Consider the following 10,948-nt stretch of genomic DNA (forward strand, 5'->3'; position numbering starts at 1 on the left):
ATTAATAATAATCATTTTCAATAATAATACTAAAATTAGTGATAATTCAGTTGACGATATCTTTTAATCCGTTCATCGAAATCATACGCTTTCTAAATGAAAAGTTATTAATTTTTTGCCACCTTTCCAACGACATGCATATCATTTACCTTATCCCAGTAGCATATGTATTAAATTCATGATTCATCATACACTATCTAACGACAATATTAAGCGTACAAGTATGCATAATCTTATAAACTCGAGCACTAGTCAGGGATACACTATTAATATATAAAAGATAAGATATGAATGCTCTCGTATCAATATTGTGATTCAATATTGCAGAAAAAGTACGTAGACGCGACGGAGATGATAAACACTAGATTGATCTCACGAGCATACCCCCGAACATTACTCATAACCTCCATAGATATAACACATAATTTCCTTAGCTTTATCCCGCTCGTAAAACCCGTTTTGAAAATACTTGGGAAGAACCTCGTCGTAGTATTTTATGTATAATTAATACTAATAATACTAATAATAATACTACTAATAATAATACTAATATTAATACTAATAATAATAATAATAATAATAATAATAATAATAATAATAATAATAATAATAATAATAATAAATATAAATATATCTTACGGAGTATTTAGAGAAGAGAGATGTGAATTATGAATCAGAAAACGAAGAAATTGATCAAACCTTTATAGCCCCGATCTGATCCCCACAACTCCGCAATTGCGGAGTATGTGTGGGCATATGGTCCGCAATCGCGGAGGTCCCTCCTCCAGCTCACTCTAAAATGATTAAGGGCTGCCGACGGTTTTTAATAATATTTAATATATAATATACTTAATTTATATAATTAATTATATATAATATAATATTTACGTGCATAGTGGGCTTGTAATTTTTGTTCCATCGATTTGTATGATGATGCTCGACTCATGTCCCCGTTCCGATTTCTCGAACGCATTTTCGTACGCTTAGAAAACTGATACATTATGTTTCGTGTATTGTACCTTTATACATAACAAGACCTAAATTAATGAAAAACTATCCCACTCAAAGTGTAACTTATTTATTTGAGTGTTTTGGTCATTAGCTTCTGTAAATCAACTCTTCGTCATTTATCAAAGTATATTTAATAATACTATCAAAACGTTTTAAGTAAATTTTATATTTTACCACTTTGTAATATACATATATATATATATATATATATATATATATATATATATATATATATATATATATTTAGAAACATAAATTTATACATATTATATATGTTTGATATATTTATCTAATAATATAATATTTAGTTTTTCAAAACTAGTTTATATTTCAAAGACCATTATACAATTTAAAACCATTTAAATATATAACAATGATTATGTCACATAACGTTTACATAATAGAAATTATTATATCATATAACGTTTTCATTTTAAAACTTAACTAAGTATAGTTCATTTATGTACTAGCATTTATTTTAACTTCTTAAACGTACTAGTTATACTATCTACATATTAATCGAATCACTTAAGCAAGTGTTACTATCATTTACTTAACTAATTTAATATACATAAACACGTTTTAAATACACGATGCAAGTTATGTATATATATAGTTCTAACAACTAACATTCCGACTTTTTGTATATATTCAAATTCATTCTTTAAAAGGTTCCACCTATATCATAAACGTTTTCAATAATATGAAAACTAAATAATTATCTTATCAAAGATACGAGACAATCATTGTAAAGCATGCATTGAAAGTTAAGTAGGAATCTCCACTAACTTTTGTCTAGTTCTCGTTAATTGACACTTTTGTTCTTTCATGTAAATCACTCTACAATTTTCCGAATATTGTTAAAAAGAATAGATTTCTTAAATCATAGTGGACCTCATAACAGAGACCCGTAATCATAATCACAATGTATCAAGTAATTCAATCATTTGATATTATCTTTTAATTCTGTCGATAATTATATTAAGTATATATTGAAACGAATACATTCATGTAAAGCATTATACATCTAATACTTTGTTAACGTTTTCAGTTAATATAACTATATCTTTTATATATATATATATATATATATATATATATATATATATATATATATATATATATATATATATATATATATATATATATATATATATGTGTGTGTGTGTGTGTGTGTGTGTGTGTGTGTGTGTGTGAATCGTCGAGCACAGTCAAAGGGTAATTGATTACATGAACACAGTTCCAAGTTTTTGAGATTTCAACATTACAGACTTTGCTTATCGTGTCTGAAACATATAAAGATCAAATTTAAATTTGGTCTAAAATTTCCGGGTTGTCACATAAGTCGCATAGTATCCATCAAAAAACTCCACCTAAGCGAATCAAAAGCTTTAGAAAAGTCAGCTTTAAACAGGAAAGTCTTATCTTTGCACATTTTAGCTTCATCTACATCTTCGTTAAGAATCATGACACCATCCAGTATCGATTTTCCTTTTAAAAAGGCCGACTGTTCATCACCTACAAGATTCGAAACTACACTACGAAGGCGATTAGACATAATTTTAGCAATGATCTTATAGTAGCCCCCAATTAAACTTATCGAACGGTAGTCACCTAAATCGATTGGATCCGATTTCTTTGGGATTAAAGAAACAAAAGAAGCATTGCATCCAAACGAAATTTCGCCACGATCCCAAAAGAAATTTATTGCATTCAAAAGATCCGACTTGATAATACTCCAAAACTTCTTAAAAAAATTTAAAAGGTCACCCGTCTGGACCCGGAGCCTTCGAGTTATCACATCCCTTTATAGCACCCCACACTTCTTGCTCACTAATCTGGACCTCGAGTTGTAATGCCTCTGCTGCTGATAACTAAAAGTTAACCGAGTCCATGTTACCTGCAGCTATTGTGATTTTGTCTTCAAAAATGGACTTGTAGAAATGAAACACTTCACCTTTTATCACATCAGGATCTTCTTCCCATTTACCATCGATATTCAATCCTCGAATGTTATTCTTACAATTCCGTCTTTTGATGTAGGAGTGAAAAAACTTAGAATTTTCATCACCATCAGTAGCCCATTTAACACGTGCTTTTTGCTTCTTCATATTCAGTTTTTTAGATTCTTTTCTCGACCATAACCTTCTGGCCTCCAACCACTTTAAACGATCAGACTCCTCTAAATCATTTGACTCTGCTCTTAATTCCCAACTAGCAGCTTCTATTCGATAGTCCTCAATCTTAGAATCAATTTTCCCAAAAACCTATTTGCTTCAATTACGCAAGGCAATCCTAACTTCCTTTAATTTCTTACAGAACAGCAGGTCAGCCCTATTGCAATGTAAAGGTTTACCCCACGCTTCAAAAATAACCATCTCAGCATCCTTATGCTCCAACCAAATGTCAAAAATTCTAGAAATGTATCAAAAGTTCATCTTAGGGTCGAAAAAACGGGTTCGAGAAAAAAGGCTAAAAGAATTTCCATGTCGGGTTCTTTAACGCTTAATGACAACGTTGAGGATTTAAATTTTGGCGAAGCGATTAAAAAATTATTTAAGAAAGCTCAAGACGTTATTCTTTCGATTGGTGGTAATAAGGGGTTTTTTTCAAGAATTAGTTGATAAAGGGTTGATTCCTCCGTGCGTTCCCAGGTTTTTAATCGGTATCTCTTCTTACATCAAATCGTAAAATTTCAAATCTCGAAAAGGCAAATGCGTCCATATCGACAAGGTTGACGGAATCACAAATCGTCCAGATGAGCGAAACGGGAAGTGTCCCACATAAGTTTGTTTTTGTACGTTCTACTTGTTGTTCGGTTTTTTAGGCTATTGTTGCTCTCGTATATGTTTTAGTGTTAGTTATCGGTTTCACGATTATGTGTTTGGTCGTTGTTTTTGGGTAGTGGTTGGGCTTCGTTGGTATTTTCGCCGTTTTTTACCTTTATTAGTTTTGAGCCTGCCTGGTTTCTGGTTGTCTGTTTCGGTTTGCGTCTTCTTTATTCGATGAAGGTCTGATTCTTATACTCCATCCGTCCCAGATTAATTGTCCTTAGACAAAAAATACACTGTTTAAGAAATGTCATTATTACACTATACGTTTTCTGTAATTTTTTCTAACTTTAAAGTTTTACCCTTAATTAATCAATTAGAAAGACCTCTAACTTTTGTAATTTAATTAATTCATGATTATGGACAAGGTTGTAAACTTAATTAAATTATTTTTCATTTTTGATAGTAAACAATTAATTTAAGATATTTCAAAAATGAATACCGTATAATTAATTAATATGAGAGAGTAGTATTCTTTACTTTTGAAAGAAGAAAAAAAGTTCAAACAAGGTACGGTTTTGTTAGTGATAGGAAAATTATATTATAATCTCTAATATTCGATATGAGAAACGACAAATTAAGAAAATAAAATGTAAAGAAATCAATGGTGTAAAAATACATGTGAATTGAATTTCTTTATGTTCGCTGCAAAAGTTATTCTTGTTCCTATTTCTATTTTTATCTTGTTTGAAGAAAGGGAGACACCAATTTTTTTATCATGTTTGAAGAAAGGGAGACACCAATTTAAAGCTGGTCAGTTTGTACACAATGAACCGTATTTGTTAATATGGGATTTACATACACACATAACATATATGTACATACACATTCACATTTGAACTCACACACAGAGTACTAAGGAGTAAATAATACGGAGTAGAAAGGATCGATATTTTTATATTTAAATATGTAATAGATGTATTGTAATTACTCAAATTGATATATAAGACAAAAATATAATATGTATACAAAACAAATTGCAACATAAGGAAAACATGCATCTACAATTTTAAATAAACGAAGTTTTCTTTTTTTCATGATTTCTTTTTTGACATATTATTTGGTTGATATTACAGGAATCCTCAAATCCTAATTATAACAAGGAACATATTTTTCTCAAGACCATCTAAGTTATGATTATTATTATTTAACAACGAGATCGAAATCACTATGCTTTGCATTTAGTCACACTTGGGAAGCAACCTCTAAACAAGTGTCATAGAACAGGTTCAGTCCTCAGACAACGATGCCTCCAAAAGGACTCCATAACCAACTACAAATCAATCTGCGCTATGAAATTTCTAGGTGAGACTCGAACTCGAGACCTCACGGACACCCAGAAAGGCGGTAACCAATCACCTATATGGAGATGTTTTTTACCTCTTAATTGAATGTTTCAGCACTGAATGCTGAACCATACGACATTCAACGCGTTTATTTCCAGCCTGTGAATAACAAATGATGCTTAATGACATTGAGTGTTGAATCATTTAGAGTTGAAATACTTTTTAAGCCACTAAGCAACAATATTTTTTTATAATATCCTACTCAAATCATATACAACACACTTAACAAAAAAGTATATTGAATTTTTATTTATATAATACGTTAATAAGGTAATTTCACAAAATTTATATCGTTTATTCAAAATGATTATCAAAAGCTTATTATCATTCAAGACCAAGATTTCATTTAGATTATGAACCATTAAACGTTAAATCACTCAATTTTATCAAATGCAACATTATACTTCTAAGTTCGAATTTAGGATTACACACACACATATGTGTGTGTGTGTGTGTGAGAGAGAGAGAGAGAGAGAGAGAGAGAGAGAGAGAGAAAGATCTCCGCCACACATTTTCTGTGACACTGCTAATTATTTTTTTTTTAAATATATATACGTGGCGGAAGCATTTATTAATTTATTACAGAACACACTTTGATCATTCAAGACAACTAGTGTCACGTGTAATTTCAACAAAATACATGTTTATACGAAGAAGACGTATTTACAATATGTTTACAAAAGATCGTAGTTTAAAATAAAACAAGACCATATCAGAGTTGACTCCTGTCAAACATAACATCAACATGCCGTCTTCTCCCCAAAATGCAACACTTACAAAAGCTAACATCCTGCAGGGAGGAGATGGAGGGGTATTAGCACGAAGCTACGTGAGTACGACTAACTACAAGCAATAGTATACAGGAACCGTTATACTAATCATGTAACAAAGGCTAACACACAAACATCACCCAAGTGTCATCTACAGAGACTCTGGCGGCTCGGCCAAATCATTAACCACCAGCTGATAGAACTGGGGCTTACCAGAAATTCCTCCACCACCGTATGTATATATATAATCCAGACAACGGACTCGTCATTCACATATATATACACCACGATTGTCTAGGCTACCACATGAGGAACCCAACCCGCAAGTTGATCTCTCCTACCGAGGCTACCACACAATAGGGACGCACTGGGCTCCAGCAGACAAGCATCAACTAACATGCAGTCATCACAACGTACTAACTAACCACAACAGTAAGTATATCTAACAAGCATGGCGATCATAATATAACATGTTACTCTATACTATATACTCTAGTTAGTCCCACTCATCAAATACTAGTAACCAGCTCAAATAATCTACTACTGAGCAGCTTCTTTATCCTTATCACCTGAACATAAGGCAAATCAAGTTAGTTACTATCTGTTAACACCAAATAACACAGTACAAAAATTTTTGTATCAAAAAGCGTCTGCTAAAAATTTTTGCTTAACACTTATGCCCACAAGATTTACATCCTGGTTGCATTTTCAAAATTTACATTCTGATCATCAAAATACAAACGGGCAACATAATGGCTAAAAATCAACACTTAGTAAAATATTTCACTGCCAAAGACTCTCGATCGACTGTCATAGACAGTCGGTCGGCCGAGTGTCTAGTCACTCGGTCGATGGTCTCTCACAGACACACTCGGCCGTGGGTCATACACACACGGTCGATGGTCGAGTCGGTCGGTCGAGTGTCAGGAGACACTCGGTCAACTGTGTTTATCTGAAGAACAAAGTGACGGGTTTCACCCAAAATCAACCAATTCTTGCTCTAGAGCTCGATTATGACCTCAAAACTAACCAAATCGAAGACACTAAACATGAAGAAACATAAACCCACAAGATTTGGACTCAAACAACATCAAATCTAACCATTTTGACCCAAATTACTCACTTTGTAAAACTTTACACAAAAACCCAATTTTCTCAAAGATTAAAGCATGAAATGCTATGATTCTTACCTTGATAGAATTAGTAAGTCACAAGGAACACAAAGATACAAACGATTTGAGCTCTAAAACAAGAATTAAGAATTAAGGTTTAATGTAGGTGAAGAGGTGAAGAACGAGTGTGTTTTGGGAAGAATCTGGAATATGCAAGAAGTGAACTGCACTAGTCATCTAAATGGGTTTAATTCCCACATTGTGCAACACACGGGTATTTATCTGTTATCTGATATCTTTTGTACATCATTTGGCAACCCGAACGAAGTCCAAATTAAATAAACAAACATGTTCTGTGACCCTTGTCACAAACTGGTCCTAACCACATCATTATTTAATAGTAAAAATTAAATAAAAATAAAAGTATATAATAACACAATACTAACTTAAGGGCAAACTAATAATCTTACAGCTAGGCCCGGTTGAGGATGTTACATTTTCAGCCGGTTAAAGTGCTAATATTTTTAGTCCCTTAACATTCATTTTAAGGTTATTTGTACACGTTAACATTCACCGTCGGACTGTGACAGTCGACCTTCGAACTATGACAGTCGACCATTGGTTTTTGTTAGAGACAGTCGACCGTCAATGTTTGACATTCGATCGAATACTGACAGTGTTATTTTGGTAAAATTTATGCTAAGTGTTGTTTTCTATATGTTATGCTGCCCGTGTGTCTAGTTTTGATTATAGCACTATACTGACTTTGTTTATATTTTTCTCAGGCGATAAGAACAAGGAAGAAACTCAAAATTTGGGTAACTAAGATGTTGCTGGTAATCGGTGAGTGGGTCTATCCCCGGATAGAATTTAAGTAGCATGTCACGCTACTTTAGTTTATTGTGTTGTACCGAATTACCATGCTTTAGTGTAATTTAATTGCCATGTTTAGATAATTGTTACTATACTATTTAGATAATGCAGCTTACTGTTGTGTGATCTTATGTGTGAATGTGTTTGACACCACCCGGGCCTGTGGAGGCTGTGGACTCGTAACCGATGAAATGTCCCGTTCTTATTGATTAAAAACGTTCCATATTAATTGATTTCGTTGCGAGGTTTTGACCTCTATATGAGACGTTTTTCAAAGACTGCATTCATTTTTAAAACAAACCATAACCTTTATTTAATAAATAAAGGTTTAAAAAGCTTTACGTAGAATAAATGATAATCTAAAATATCCTGTTTACACACGACCATTACATAATGGTTTACAATACAAATATGTTACATCGAAATCAGTTTCTTGAATGCAGTTTTTACACAATATCATACAAACATGGACTCCAAATCTTGTCCTTATTTTAGTATGCAACAGCGAAAGCTCTTAGTATTCACCTGAGAATAAACATGCTTTAAACGTCAACAAAAATGTTGGTGAGTTATAGGTTTAACCTATATATATCAAATCGTAACAATAGACCACAAGATTTCATATTTCAATACACATCCCATACATAGAGATAAAAATTATTCATATGGTGAACACCTGGTAACCGACATTAACAAGATGCATATATAAGAATATCCCCATCATTCCGGGACACCCTTCGAATATGATATAAATTTCGAAGTACTAAAGCATCCGGTACTTTGGATGGGGTTTGTTAGGCCCAATAGATCTATCTTTAGGATTCGCGTCAATTAGGGTGTCTGTTCCCTAATTCTTAGATTACTAGACTTAATAAAAAGGGGCATATTCGATTTCGATAATTCAACCATAGAATGTAGTTTCACGTACTTGTGTCTATTTTGTAAATCATTTATAAAACCTGCATGTATCCTCATCCCAAAAATATTAGATTTTAAAAGTGAGACTATAACTCACTTTCACAGATTTTTACTTCATCGGGAAGTAAGACTTGGCCACTGGTTGATTCACGAACCTATAACAATATATACATATATATCAAAGTATGTTCAAAATATATTTACAACACTTTTAATATATTTTGATGTTTTAAGTTTATTAAGTCAGCTGTCCTCATTAGTAACCTACAACTAGTTGTCCATAGTTAGATGTACAGAAATAAATCGATAAATATTATCTTGAATCAATCCACGACCAAGTGTATACGTATCTCAGTATTGATCACAACTCAAACTATATATATTTTGGAATCAACCTCAACCCTGTATAGCTAACTCCAACATTCACATATAGAGTGTCTATGGTTGTTCCGAAATACATATAGATGTGTCGACATGATAGGTCGAAACATTGTATACGTGTCTATGGTATCTCAAGATTACATAATATACAATACAAGTTGATTAAGTTATGGTTGGAATAGATTTGTTACCAATTTTCACGTAGCTAAAATGAGAAAAATTATCCAATCTTGTTTTACCCATAACTTCTTCATTTTAAATCCGTTTTGAGTGAATCAAATTGTTATGGTTTCATATTGAACTCTATTTTATGAATTTAAACAGAAAAAATATAGGTTTATAGTCAGAAAAATAAGTTACAAGTCGTTTTTGTAAAGGTAGTCATTTCAGTCGAAAGAACGACGTCTAGATGACCATTTTAGAAAACATACTTCCACTTTGAGTTTAACCATAATTTTTGGATATAGTTTCATGTTCATAATAAAAATCATTTTCCCAGAATAACAACTTTTAAATCAAAGTTTATCATAGTTTTTAATTAACTAACCCAAAACAGCCCGCGGTGTTACTACGACGGCGTAAATCCGATTTTACGGTGTTTTTCGTGTTTCCAGGTTTTAAATCATTAAGTTAGCATATCATATAGATATAGAACATGTGTTTAGTTGATTTTAAAAGTCAAGTTAGAAGGATTAAATTTTATTTGCGAACAAGTTTAGAATTAACTAAACTATGTTCTAGTGATTACAAGTTTAAACCTTCGAATAAGATAGCTTTATATGTATGAATCGAATGATGTTATGAACATCATTACTACCTCAAGTTCCTTGGATAAACCTACTAGAAATGAGAAAAATAGATCTAGCTTCAAAGGATCCTTGGATGGCTTGAAAGTTCTTGAAGCAGAATCATGACACGAAAACAATTTCAAGTAAGATTTCCACTCGAAATAAGATTGTTATAGTTATAGAAATTGAATTAAAGTTTGAATATGATTATTACCTTGTATTAGAAAGATAACCTACTGTAAGTAACAAAGGTTTCTTGATCTTGGATGATTACTTGGAATGGATTTAGAAAACTTGGAAGTAAACTTGCAATCTTGGAAGTATTCTTGATTTTATGAAACTAGAACTTTTGGAATTTATGAAGAACACTTAGAACTTGAAGATAGAACTTGAGAGAGATCAATTAGATGAAGAAAATTGAAGAATGAAAGTGTTTGTAGGTTTTTTTGGTCATTGGTGTATGGATTAGATATAAAGGATATGTAATTTTGTTTTCATGTAAATAAGTCATGAATGATTACTCATATTTTTGTAATTTTATGAGATATTTCATGCTAGTTGCCAAATGATGGTTCCCACATGTGTTAGGTAACTCACATGGGCTGCTAAGAGCTGATCATTGGAGTGTATATACCAATAGTACATACATCTAAAAGCTGTGTATTGTACGAGTACGAATACGGGTGCATACGAGTAGAATTGTTGATGAAACTGAACGAGGATGTAATTGTAAGCATTTTTGTTAAGTAGAAGTATTTTAATAAGTGTCTTGAAGTCTTTCAAAAGTGTATGAATACATATTAAAACACTACATGTATATACATTTTAACTGAGTCGTTAAGTCATCGTTAGTCATTACATGTAAATGTTGTTTTGAAACCTTTAGGTTAACGATCTTGTTGAATGTTGTTAACCCAT

This window comes from Rutidosis leptorrhynchoides, chromosome 1, assembly GCF_046630445.1.
Source record: "Rutidosis leptorrhynchoides isolate AG116_Rl617_1_P2 chromosome 1, CSIRO_AGI_Rlap_v1, whole genome shotgun sequence".
NCBI lineage: Eukaryota > Viridiplantae > Streptophyta > Magnoliopsida > Asterales > Asteraceae > Rutidosis > Rutidosis leptorrhynchoides.